This window comes from Eurosta solidaginis, chromosome X, assembly GCF_040869045.1.
Source record: "Eurosta solidaginis isolate ZX-2024a chromosome X, ASM4086904v1, whole genome shotgun sequence".
Taxonomy (NCBI): Eukaryota; Metazoa; Arthropoda; class Insecta; order Diptera; family Tephritidae; genus Eurosta; species Eurosta solidaginis.
Window position 1 is genome coordinate 165,312,795 of NC_090324.1, and position 14,250 is coordinate 165,327,044.

The following is a 14,250-nucleotide window of genomic DNA, read 5'->3' on the forward strand; positions in this document are numbered from 1 at the left end:
GGAAACCAAAGCTTTTGGACTCCGGGGGAAGTATGGTTGCAAAGCTGAAACTTAAAGGAATTGACGGAAGGGCACTATCAGGAGTGGAGCCTGCGGCATAATTTGACTCAACACAAGAAAACTTAACAGGTCCGAACATAACATATATATATGAAAGTATATATATGAAAGTTTTAAAAGTTTCAAAATACTTTTGTAATGTGTTGCGACTAACGAAGTGCAAACTAGCATTGCACTGAGGCCGCGCACATATAAAAATGTATGAAAATTATATTATAAATACAAGTACTTGTATGAAACTTTTTTCTACTTGTATGAAACTTTGTACTTGTATGGAAGTTTGTACTTGTATGAAACTTTTTTCTACTTGTATGAAACTTTGTACTTGTATGGAAGTTTGTACTTGTATGAAACTTTTTTCTACTTGTATGAAACTTTGTACTTGTATGGAAGTTTGTACTTGTATGAAAGTTTCTACTTGTATGAAACTTTGTACTTGTATGGAAGTTTGTACTTGTATGAAAGTTTCTACTTGTATGAAACTTTGTACTTGTATGGAAGTTTGTACTTGTATGAAAGTTTCTACTTGTATGAAACTTTGTACTTGTATGAAAGTTTGTATCTTGTACTTGTATGAAAGTTTGTATCTTCATACATTTTTCGTCATGTGAGGTGAGCGGGTCAGAAAACAATTTTAAGAAACGTATGAAAACTTTGGTCAGCCATATAAAACCACTAAGCGTAGCTAACAGACGCTGACAAAGTTTCATACAAGTACTAACATCTACTTATATGAAAGTTTTGAAATTTTTAAAATACTTCAAAAATGTGTTGCTGCTATCGAAATGCAAGCTAAAAACACTTAAACGTATGAAAACTTTGGTCAGCCATACAAAACCACTAAGCGTAGCTAACAGACACTGACAAAGTTTCATACAAGTACTAACATCTACTTATATGAAAGTTTTGAAATTTTCAAAATACTTAAAAAATGTGTTGCTGCTAAAGAAGTGCAAGCTAAAAACACTTAAACGTATGAAAACTTTGGTCAGCCATACAAAACCACTAAGCGAAGCTAACAGACACTGACAAAGTTTCATACAAGTACTAACATCTACTTATATGAAAGTTTTGAAATTTTCAAAATACTTAAAAAATATGTTGCTGCTAACGAAATGCAAGCTAAAAACACTTAAACGTATGAAAACTTTGGTCAGCCATATAAAACCACTAAGCGTAGCTAACAGACACTGACAAAGTTTCATACAAGTACTAACATCTACTTATATGAGAGTTTTGAAATTTTCAAAACTATGAAAACTTTGGTCAGCCATACAAAACCACTAAGCGAAGCTAACAGACACTGACAAAGTTTCATACAAGTACTAACATCTACTTATATGAAAGTTTTGAAATTTTCAAAATACTTAAAAAATATGTTGCTGCTAACGAAATGCAAGCTAAAAACACTTAAACGTATGAAAACTTTGGTCAGCCATACAAAACCACTAAGCGTAGCTAACAGACACTGACAAAGTTTCATACAAGTACTAACATCTACTTATATGAGAGTTTTGAAATTTTCAAAATACTTAAAAAATGTGTTGCTGCTAACGAAATGCAAGCTAAAAACACTTAAACGTATGAAAACTTTGGTCAGCCATACAAAACCACTAAGCGAAGCTAACAGACACTGACAAAGTTTCATACAAGTACTAACATCTACTTATATGAAAGTTTTGAAATTTTCAAAATACTTAAAAAATGTGTTGCTTCTAACGAAGTGCAAGCTAAAAACACTTAAACGTATGAAAACTTTGGTCAGCCATACAAAACCACTAAGCGAAGCTAACAGACACTGACAAAGTTTCATACAAGTACTAACATCTACTTATATGAAAGTTTTGAAATTTTCAAAATACTTAAAAAATGTGTTGCTGCTAACGAAATGCAAGCTAAAAACACTTAAACGTATGAAAACTTTGGTCAGCCATACAAAACCACTAAGCGAAGCTAACAAACACTGACAAAGTTTCATACAAGTACAAACTTCCATACAAGTACAGTTTGTACTTGTATGAAAGTTTTTACTTGTATGAAACTTTGTACTTGTTTGGAAGTTTGTACTTGTGAAAGTACTGAAAAGTTTCTACTTGTATGAAAGTTTGTATCTTGTAGTTGTATGAAAGTTTGTATCTTCATACATTTTTCGTGATGTGAGGTGAGCGAGTCAGAAAACAATTTTAATAAACGTATGTAAACTTTGGTCAGCCATACAAAACCACTAAGCGTAGCTAACAGACACTGACAAAGTTTCATACAAGTACTAACGTCTACTTATATGAAAGTTTTGAAATTTTCAAAATACTTAAAAAATGTGTTGCTGCTAACGAAATGCAAGCTAAAAACACTTAAACGTATGAAAACTTTGGTCAGCCATACAAAACCACTAAGCGAAGCTAACAGACACTGACAAAGTTTCATACAAGTACTAACATCTACTTATATGAAAGTTTTGAAATTTTCAAAATACTTAAAAAATGTGTTGCTGCTAACGAAATGCAAGCTAAAAACACTTAAACGTATGAAAACTTTGGTCAGCCATACAAAACCACTAAGCGAAGCTAACAGACACTGACAAAGTTTCATACAAGTACTAACATCTATTTATATGAAAGTTTTGAAATTTTCAAAATACTTCAAAAATGTGTTGCTACTATCGAAATGCAAGCTAAAAACACTTAAACGTATGAAAACTTTGGTCAGCCATACAAAACCACTAAGCGAAGCTAACAGACACTGACAAAGTTTCATACAAGTACTAACATCTACTTATATGAAAGTTTTGAAATTTTCAAAATACTTAAAAAATGTGTTGCTGCTAACGAAATGCAAGCTAAAAACACTTAAACGTATGAAAACTTTGGTCAGCCATACAAAACCACTAAGCGAAGCTAACAGACACTGACAAAGTTTCATACAAGTACTAACATCTACTTATATGAAAGTTTTGAAATTTTCAAAATACTTAAAAAATGTGTTGCTGCTAACGAAATGCAAGCTAAAAACACTTAAACGTATGAAAACTTTGGTCAGCCATACAAAACCACTAAGCGAAGCTAACAGACACTGACAAAGTTTCATACAAGTACTAACATCTACTTATATGAAAGTTTTGAAATTTTCAAAATACTTAAAAAATGTGTTGCTGCTAACGAAATGCAAGCTAAAAACACTTAAACGTATGAAAACTTTGGTCAGCCATACAAAACCACTAAGCGTAGCTAACAGACACTGACAAAGTTTCATACAAGTACTAACATCTACTTATATGAAAGTTTTGAAATTTTCAAAATACTTAAAAAATGTGTTGCTGCTAACGAAATGCAAGCTAAAAACACTTAAACGTATGAAAACTTTGGTCAGCCATACAAAACCACTAAGCGAAGCTAACAGACACTGACAAAGTTTCATACAAGTACTAACATCTACTTATATGAAAGTTTTGAAATTTTCAAAATACTTAAAAAATGTGTTGCTGCTAACGAAATGCAAGCTAAAAACAATATGGAACATTTGGAAGTATGAAACTTTTTAATACGTTGTTGTTGTTGTTGTTGTTGTTGTTGTTGTTGGTTTTGGTGTTGTTGTTGTTGTTATATTGAACATTTTTATTAATATAAGTACAAAGGAAAATCTTCATATAAGTATAAAAATATTAAATTATTACCTTACTTGTATGAAACTTTTTAATACGTTGTTGTTGTTGTTGTTGTTGTTGTTGTTGTTGTTGGTGTTGTTGTTGTGGTTGTTGTTATATTGAACATTTTTATTAATATAAGTACAAAGGAAAATCTTCATATAAGTATAAAAATATTAAATTATTACCTTACTTGTATGAAACTTTTTAATACGTTGTTGTTGTTGTTGTTGTTGTTGTTGTTGTTGTTGTTGTTGTTGTTGTTGATGGTGTTGTTGTTGTTGTTGTTGTTATATTGAACATTTTTATTAATATAAGTACAAAGGAAAATCTTCATATAAGTATAAAAATATTAAATTATTACCTCACTTGACAGAAAATATATGAAAAATTCAATATGGACAATTTATCATATTTTCGATGATATTGCCTAGTTAGTTTACTAAAGAAACCAACATGGTATTATTGGTAAAAATTCAACACATTATAAAACTTGTATTTTTCATACATTTTTGGTCATGTGAGGGTTTCCAAGCGTACTTGTATGAAACTTTTGTACTTGTATGAAACTTTTTCTACTTGTATGAAACTTTGTACTTTTATGAAACTTTTTCTACTTGTATGAAACTTTGTACTTGTATGGAAGTTTGTACTTGTATGAAACTTTTCTCTACTTGTATGAAACTTTGTACTTGTATGGAAGTTTGTACTTGTATGAAACTTTTTTCTACTTGTATGAAACTTTTTTCTACTTGTATGAAACTTTGTACTTGTATGGAAGTTTGTACTTGTATGAAACTTTTTCTACTTGTATGAAACTTTGTACTTGTATGGAAGTTTTTACTTGTATGAAACTTTTTTCTACTTGTATGAAACTTTGTACTGGTTGGAAATTTGTACTTGTATGAAACTTTTTTCTACTTGTATGAAACTTTTTTCTACTTGTTAATAAAAATGTTCAATATAACAACAACAACAACACCAAAACCAACAACAACACCAACAACAACAACAACAACGTATTAAAAAGTTTCATACTTCCAAACAAGTACAAAGCTTCATACAAGTAGAAACTTTCATACAAGTACAAAGTTTCATACAAGTAGAAACTTTCATACAAGTGAACTTGTATGAAACTTTTTTCTACTTGTATGAAACTTTGTACTTGTATGGAAGTTTGTACTTGTATGAAAGTTTCTACTTGTATGAAACTTTGTACTTGTATGAAAGTTTGTATCTTGTACTTGTATGAAAGTTTGTATCTTCATACATTTTTCGTCATGTGAGGTGAGCGGGTCAGAAAGCAATTTTAAGGAACGTATGAAAACTTTGGTCAGCCATACAAAACCACTAAGCGTAGCTACCAGACACTGACAAAGTTTCATACTAGTACTGACATCTACTTATATGAAAGTTTTGAAATTTTCAAAATACTTAAAAAATGTGTTGCTACTAATGAAATGCAAGCTAAAAACACTTAAACGTATGAAAACTTTGGTCAGCCATACAAAACCACTAAGCGAAACTAACAGGCACTGACAAAGTTTCATACAAGTACTAACATCTACTTATATAAAAGTTTTGAAATTTTCAAAATACTTAAAAAATGTGTTGCTGCTAACTAAATGCAAGCTAAAAACACTTAAACGTATGAAAACTTTGGTCAGCCATACAAAACCACTAAGCGAAGCTAACAGGCACTGACAAAGTTTCATACAAGTACTAACATCTACTTATATGAAAGTTTTGAAATTTTCAAAATACTTCAAAAATGTGTTGCTACTATCGAAATGCAAGCTAAAAGCACTTAAACGTATGAAAACTTTGGTCAGCCATACAAAACCACTAAGCAAAGCTAACAGGCACTGACAAAGTTTCATACAAGTACTAACATCTACTTATATGAAAGTTTTGAAATTTTCAAAATACTTAAAAAATGTGTTGCTGCTAACGAAATGCAAGCTAAAAACACTTAAACGTATGAAAACTTTGGTGAGCCATACAAAACCACTAAGCGATGCTAACAGACACTGACAAAGTTTCATACAAGTACTAACATCTACTTATATGAAAGTTTTGAAATTTTCAAAATACTTCAAAAATGTGTTGCTACTATCGAAATGCAAGCTAAAAACACTTAAACGTATGAAAACTTTGGTCAGCCATACAAAACCACTAAGCAAAGCTAACAGGCACTGACAAAGTTTCATACAAGTACTAACATCTACTTATATGAAAGTTTTGAAATTTTCAAAATACTTAAAAAATGTGTTGCTGCTAACGAAATGCAAGCTAAAAACACTTAAACGTATGAAAACTTTTGTCAGCCATACAAAACCACTAAGCGTAGCTAACAGACACTGACAAAGTTTCATACAAGTACTAACATCTACTTATATGAAAGTTTTGAAATTTTCAAAATACTTAAAAAAATGTGTTGCTGCTAACGAAATGCAAGCTAAAAACACTTAAACGTATGAAAACTTTGGTCAGCCCATACAAAACCACTAAGCGAAGCTAACAGACACTGACAAAGTTTCATACAAGTACTAACATCTACTTATATGAAAGTTTTGAAATTTTCAAAATACTTAAAAAATGTGTTGCTGCTAACGAAATGCAAGCTAAAAACACTTAAACGTATGAAAACTTTGGTCAGCCATACAAAACCACTAAGCGAAGCTAACAGACACTGACAAAGTTTCATACAAGTACTGACATCTACTTATATGAAAGTTTTGAAATTTTCAAAATACTTAAAAAATGTGTTGCTACTATCGAAATGCAAGCTAAAAACACTTAAACGTATGAAAACTTTGGTCAGCCATACAAAACCATTAAGCGAAGCTAACAGACACTGACAAAGTTTCATACAAGTACTAACATCTACTTATATGAAAGTTTTGAAATTTTCAAAATACTTAAAAAATGTGTTGCTGCTAACGAAATGCAAGCTAAAAACACTTAAACGTATGAAAACTTTGGTCAGCCATACAAAACCACTAAGCGAAGCTAAAAGACACTGACAAAGTTTCATACAAGTACTAACATCTACTTATATGAAAGTTTTGAAATTTTCAAAATACTTAAAAAATGTGTTGCTGCTAACGAAATGCAAGCTAAAAACACTTAAACGTATGAAAACTTTGGTCAGCCATACAAAACCACTAAGCGTAGCTAACAGACACTGACAAAGTTTCATACAAGTACTAACATCTACTTATATGAAAGTTTTGAAATTTTCAAAATACTTAAAAAATGTGTTGCTGCTAACGAAATGCAAGATAAAAACACTTAAACGTATGAAAACTTTGGTCAGCCATACAAAACCACTAAGCGAAGCTAACAGACACTGACAAAGTTTCATACAAGTACTGACATCTACTTATATGAAAGTTTTGAAATTTTCAAAATACTTAAAAAATGTGTTGCTACTAACGAAATGCAAGCTAAAAACACTTAAACGTATGAAAACTTTGGTCAGCCATACAAAACCACTAAGCGTAGCTAACAGACACTGACAAAGTTTCATACAAGTACTAACATCTACTTATATGAAAGTTTTGAAATTTTCAAAATACTTAAAAAATATGTTGCTGCTAACGAAATGCAAGCTAAAAACACTTAAACGTATGAAAACTTTGGTCAGCCATACAAAACCACTAAGCGAAGCTAACAAACACTGACAAAGTTTCATACAAGTACAAACTTCCATACAAGTACAGTTTGTACTTGTATGAAAGTTTCTACTTGTATGAAACTTTGTACTTGTTTGGAAGTTTGTATTTGTATGAAAGTTTCTACTTGTATGAAACTTTGTACTTGTATGAAAGTTTGTATCTTGTACTTGTATGGAAGTTTGTATCTTCATACATTTTTCGTCATGTGAGGTGAGCGGGTCAGAAAACAATTTTAAGGAACGTATGAAAACTTTGGTCAGCCATACAAAACCACTAAGCGTAGCTACCAGACACTGACAAAGTTTCATACTAGTACTGACATCTACTTATATGAAAGTTTTGAAATTTTCAAAATACTTAAAAAATGTGTTGCTACTAATGAAATGCAAGCTAAAAACACTTAAACGTATGAAAACTTTGGTCAGCCATACAAAACCACTAAGCGAAGCCAACAAGCACTGACAAAGTTTCATACAAGTACTAACATCTACTTATATGAAAGTTTTGAAATTTTCAAAATACTTAAAAAATGTGTTGCTGCTAACGAAATGCAAGCTAAAAACACTTAAACGTATGAAAACTTTGGTCAGCCATACAAAACCACTAAGCGAAGCTAACAGACACTGACAAAGTTTCATACAAGTACTAACATCTACTTATATGAAAGTTTTGAAATTTTCAAAGTACTTAAAAAATGTGTTGCTGCTAACGAAATGCAAGCTAAAAACACTTAAACGTATGAAAACTTTGGTCAGCCATACAAAACCACTAAGCGTAGCTAACAGACACTGAAAAAGTTTCATACAAGTACTAACGTCTACTTATATGAAAGTTTTGAAATTTTCAAAATACTTAAAAAATGTGTTGCTGCTAACGAAATGCAAGCTAAAAACACTTAAACGTATGAAAACTTTGGTCAGCCATACAAAACCACTAAGCGAAGCTAACAGACACTGACAAAGTTTCATACAAGTACTGTTGCTGCTAATGAAATGCAAGCTAAAAACACTTAAACGTATGAGAACTTTGGTCAGCCATACAAAACCACTGAGCGAAGCTAAAAGACACTGACAAAGTTTCATACAAGTACTAACATCTACTTATATGAAAGTTTTGAAATTTTCAAAATACTTAAAAAATGTGTTGCTGCTAACGAAATGCAAGCTAAAAACACTTAAACGTATGAAAACTTTGATCAGCCATACAAAACCACTAAGCGTAGCTAACAGACACTGACAAAGTTTCATACAAGTACTAACATCTACTTATATGAAAGTTTTGAAATTTTCAAAATACTTAAAAAATGTGTTGCTGCTAACGAAATGCAAGCTAAAAACACTTAAACGTATGAAAACTTTGGTCAGCCATAAAAAACCACTAAGCGAAGCTAACAGACACTGACAAAGTTTCATACAAGTACTGTTGCTGCTAATGAAATGCAAGCTAAAAACACTTAAACGTATGAGAACTTTGGTCAGCCATACAAAACCACTAAGCGAAGCTAAAAGACACTGACAAAGTTTCATACAAGTACTAACATCTACTTATATGAAAGTTTTGAAATTTTCAAAATACTTAAAAAATGTGTTGCTGCTAACGAAATGCAAGCTAAAAACACTTAAACGTATGAAAACTTTGATCAGCCATACAAAACCACTAAGCGTAGCTAACAGACACTGACAAAGTTTCATACAAGTACTAACATCTACTTATATGAAAGTTTTGAAATTTTCAAAATACTTAAAAAATGTGTTGCTGCTAACGAAATGCAAGCTAAAAACACTTAAACGTATGAAAACTTTGGTCAGCCATACAAAACCACTAAGCGAAGCTAACAGACACTGACAAAGTTTCATACAAGTACTGTTGCTGCTAATGAAATGCAAGCTAAAAACACTTAAACGTATGAGAACTTTGGTCAGCCATACAAAACCACTGAGCGAAGCTAAAAGACACTGACAAAGTTTCATACAAGTACTAACATCTACTTATATGAAAGTTTTGAAATTTTCAAAATACTTAAAAAATGTGTTGCTGCTAACGAAATGCAAGCTAAAAACACTTAAACGTATGAAAACTTTGATCAGCCATACAAAACCACTAAGCGTAGCTAACAGACACTGACAAAGTTTCATACAAGTACTAACATCTACTTATATGAAAGTTTTGAAATTTTCAAAATACTTAAAAAATGTGTTGCTGCTAACGAAATGCAAGCTAAAAACACTTAAACGTATGAAAACTTTGGTCAGCCATAAAAAACCACTAAGCGAAGCTAACAGACACTGACAAAGTTTCATACAAGTACTGTTGCTGCTAATGAAATGCAAGCTAAAAACACTTAAACGTATGAGAACTTTGGTCAGCCATACAAAACCACTAAGCGAAGCTAAAAGACACTGACAAAGTTTCATACAAGCACTAACATCTACTTATATGAAAGTTTTGAAATTTTCAAAATACTTAAAAAATGTGTTGCTGCTAACGAAATGCAAGCTAAAAACACTTAAACGTATGAAAACTTTGGTCAGCCATACAAAACCACTAAGCGAAGCTAACAGACACTGACAAAGTTTCATACAAGTACTAACATCTACTTATATGAAAGTTTTGAAATTTTCAAAATACTTAAAAAATGTGTTGCTGCTAACGAAATGCAAGCTAAAAACACTTAAACGTATGAAAACTTTGGTCAGCCATACAAAACCACTAAGCGAAGCTAACAAACACTGACAAAGTTTCATACAAGTACAAACTTCCATACAAGTACAGTTTGTACTTGTATGAAAGTTTCTACTTGTATGAAACTTTGTACTTGTTTGGAAGTTTGTATTTGTATGAAAGTTTCTACTTGTATGAAACTTTGTACTTGTATGAAAGTTTGTATCTTGTAGTTGTATGAAAGTTTGTATCTTCATACATTTTTCGTCATGTGAGGTGAGCGAGTCAGAAAACAATTTTAATAAACGTATGAAAACTTTGGTCAGCCATACAAAACCACTAAGCGTAGCTAACAGACACTGACAAAGTTTCATACAAGTACTAACATCTACTTATATGAAAGTTTTGAAATTTTCAAAATACTTCAAGAATGTGTTGCTACTATCGAAATGCAAGCTAAAAACAGTTAAACGTATGAAAACTTTGGTCAGCCATACAAAACCACTAAGCGAAGCTAACAGACACTAACAAAGTTTCATACAAGTACTAACATCTACTTATATGAAAGTTTTGAAATTTTCAAAATACTTAAAAAATGTGTTGCTGCTAACTAAATGCAAGCTAAAAACACTTAAACGTATGAAAACTTTGGTCAGCCATACAAAACCACTAAGCGAAGCTAACAGACACTGACAAAGTTTCATACAAGTACTAACATCTAATTATATGAAAGTTTTGAAATTTTCAAAGTACTTAAAAAATGTGTTGCTGCTAACGAAATACAAGCTAAAAACACTTAAACGTATGAAAACTTTGGTCAGCCATACAAAACTACTAAGCGAAGCTAAAAGACACTGACAAAGTTTCATACAAGTACTAACATCTACTTATATGAAAGTTTTGAAATTTTCAAAATACTTAAAAAATGTGTTGCTGCTAACGAAATGCAAGCTAAAGACACTTAAACGTATGAAAACTTTGGTCAGCCATACAAAACCACTAAGCGTAGCTAACAGGCACTGACAAAGTTTCATACAAGTACTAACATCTACTTATATGAAAGTTTTGAAATTTTCAAAATACTTAAAAAATGTGTTGCTGCTAACGAAATGCAAGCTAAAAACACTTAAACGTATGAAAACTTTGGTCAGCCATACAAAACCACTAAGCGTAGCTAACAGACACTGACAAAGTTTCATACAAGTACTAACATCTACTTATATGAAAGTTTTGAAATTTTCAAAATACTTAAAAAATGTGTTGCTGCTAACGAAATGCAAGCTAAAAACACTTAAACGTATGAAAACTTTGGTCAGCCATACAAAACCACTAAGCGAAGCTAAAAGACACTAACAAAGTTTCATACAAGTACAAACTTCCATACAAGTACAGTTTGTACTTGTATGAAAGTTTCTACTTGTATGAAACTTTGTACTTGTTTGGAAGTTTGTATTTGTATGAAAGTTTCTACTTGTATGAAACTTTGTACTTGTATGAAAGTTTGTATCTTGTACTTGTATGAAAGTTTGTATCTTCATACATTTTTCGCCATGTGAGGTGAGCGAGTCAGAAAACAATTTTAGGTAATGTATGAAAACTTTGGTCAGCCATACAAAACCACTAAGCGTAGCTAACTGGCACTGACAAAGTTTCATACAAGTACCAACATCTACTTATATGAAAGTTTTGAAATTTTCAAAATACTTAAAAAATGTGTTGCTGCTAACGAAATGCAAGCTAAAAACACTTAAACGTATGAAAACTTTGGTCAGCCATACAAAACCACTAAGCGAAGCTAACAGACACTGACAAAGTTTCATACAAGTACTAACATCTACTTATATGAAAGTTTTGAAATTTTCGAAATACTTCAAAAATGTGTTTCTACTATCGAAATGCAAGGTAAAAACAATTAAACGTATGAAAACTTTGTGTTGCGACTAACGAAGTGCAAACTAGCATTGCACTGAGGCCGCGCACATATAAAAAATGTATGAAAATTAGTTTTAGCTAAGCAAAACTAAGTAAAAATAAGCAAATTTAAGCTTATTAACTCAAATATTAATACATCAAAGTGTTGATATTTGATATAATTCCTAGTAAGACTGTTAGTTAAATTAGAAGATGTTGATCATATAATGGTTTTCATATTCTAAACTAACAGTCAAAATTTTAGTATGAGAAAATTTCTCATACGAAAAATGTGTTGCGACCAATGAAGTGCAAGGAGGTAACATTGCACTGAGGCCGCACACATATAAAAATGTATGAAAATTAGTTTTAGCTAAGCAAAACTAAGTAAAAATAAGCAAATTTAAGCTTATTAACTCAAATATTAATACATCAAGTGTTGATATTTGATATAATTCCTAGTAAGACTGTTAGTTAAATTAGAAAATGTTGATCATATATTGGTTTTCATATTCTAAACTAACTGTCAAATTTTAGTATGAGAAAGTTTCTCATACAAGTACTAATTAGTACATATATGAAAGTTTTAAAATTTTCAAAATACTATTAAAATGTGTTGCGGCCGCGCACATATAAAAAATAACATGTATGAAAATTTTGACTTCAATGTGTTTCTAAAAAAAACTTGTATGTTAACTTTACTCATCATCAAGAAGCAAGCAGATGCTTTTTAAAATATTTTATTAATTAAATTTCCTAGAAGAATTAAGTTTACTGAAAGAATTGCAAAAGTGAAGAAATTAAAGTAAGTGCGGGTAAACAAACGGTGGCGGGAGTAACTATGACTCTCTTAAGATCGCCAAATGCCTCGTCATCTTACTTTTAAAATGTGTTGCGACCAATGAAGTGCAAGTAGGTAACATTGCACTGAGGCCGCGCACATATAAAAATGTATGAAAATTAGTTTTAGCTAAGCAAAACTAAGTAAAAATAAGCAAATTTAAGCTTATTAAATCAAATATTAATACATCAAAGTGTTGATATTTGATATAATTCCTAGTAAGACTGTTAGTTAAATTAGAAGATGTTGATCATATAATGGTTTTCATATTCTAAACTAACAGTCAAATTTTAGTATGAGAAAATTTCTCATACGAAAAATGTGTTGCGACCAATGAAGTGCAAGAAGGTAACATTGCACTGAGGCCGCACACATATAAAAATGTATGAAAATTAGTTTTAGCTAAGCAAAACTAAGTAAAAATAAGCAAATTTAAGCTTATTAAATTAAATATTAATACATCAAAGTGTTGATATTTGATATAATTCCTAGTAAGACTGTTAGTTAAATTAGAATATGTTGATCATATAATGGTTTTCATATTCTAAACTAACAGTCAAATTTTAGAGGCGCTTGTTAGAGCTGCGGCAACAAGTACTCTATAAAAATGATGCTTGTATGAAAGTTTCCTAGAAGAAATGAAAAAGTGAAGAAATTAAAGTAGGTGCGGGTAAACAAACGGTGGCGGGAGTAACTATGACTCTCTTAAGATCGCCAAATGCCTCGTCATCTTACTTTTAAAATGTGTTGCGACCAATGAAGTGCAAGTAGGTAACATTGCACTGAGGCCGCGCACATATAAAAATGTATGAAAATTAGTTTTAGCTAAGCAAAACTAAGTAAAAGTAAGCAAATTTAAGCTTATTAAATCAAATATTAATACATCAAAGTGTTGATATTTGATATAATTCCTAGTAAGACTGTTAGTTAAATTAGAAGATGTTGATCATATAATGGTTTTCATATTCTAAACTAACAGTCAAATATTAGTATGAGAAAATTTCTCATACGAAAAATGTGTTGCGACCAATGAAGTGCAAGGAGGTAACATTGCACTGAGGCCGCACACATATAAAAATGTATGAAAATTAGTTTTAGCTAAGCAAAACTAAGTAAAAATAAGCAAATTTAAGCTTATTAACTCAAATATTAATACATCAAGTGTTGATATTTGATATAATTCCTAGTAAGACTGTTAGTTAAATTAGAAAATGTTGATCATATATTGGTTTTCATATTCTAAACTAACAGTCAAATTTTAGAGGCGCTTGTTAGAGCTGCGGCAACAAGTACTCTATAAAAATGATAGCTTGTATGAAAGTTTTCTAGAAGAAATGAAAAAGTGAAGAAATTAAAGTAAGTGCGGGTAAACAAACGGTGGCGGGAGTAACTATGACTCTCTTAAGATCGCCAAATGCCTCGTTATCTTACTTTTAAAATGTGTTGCGACCAATGAA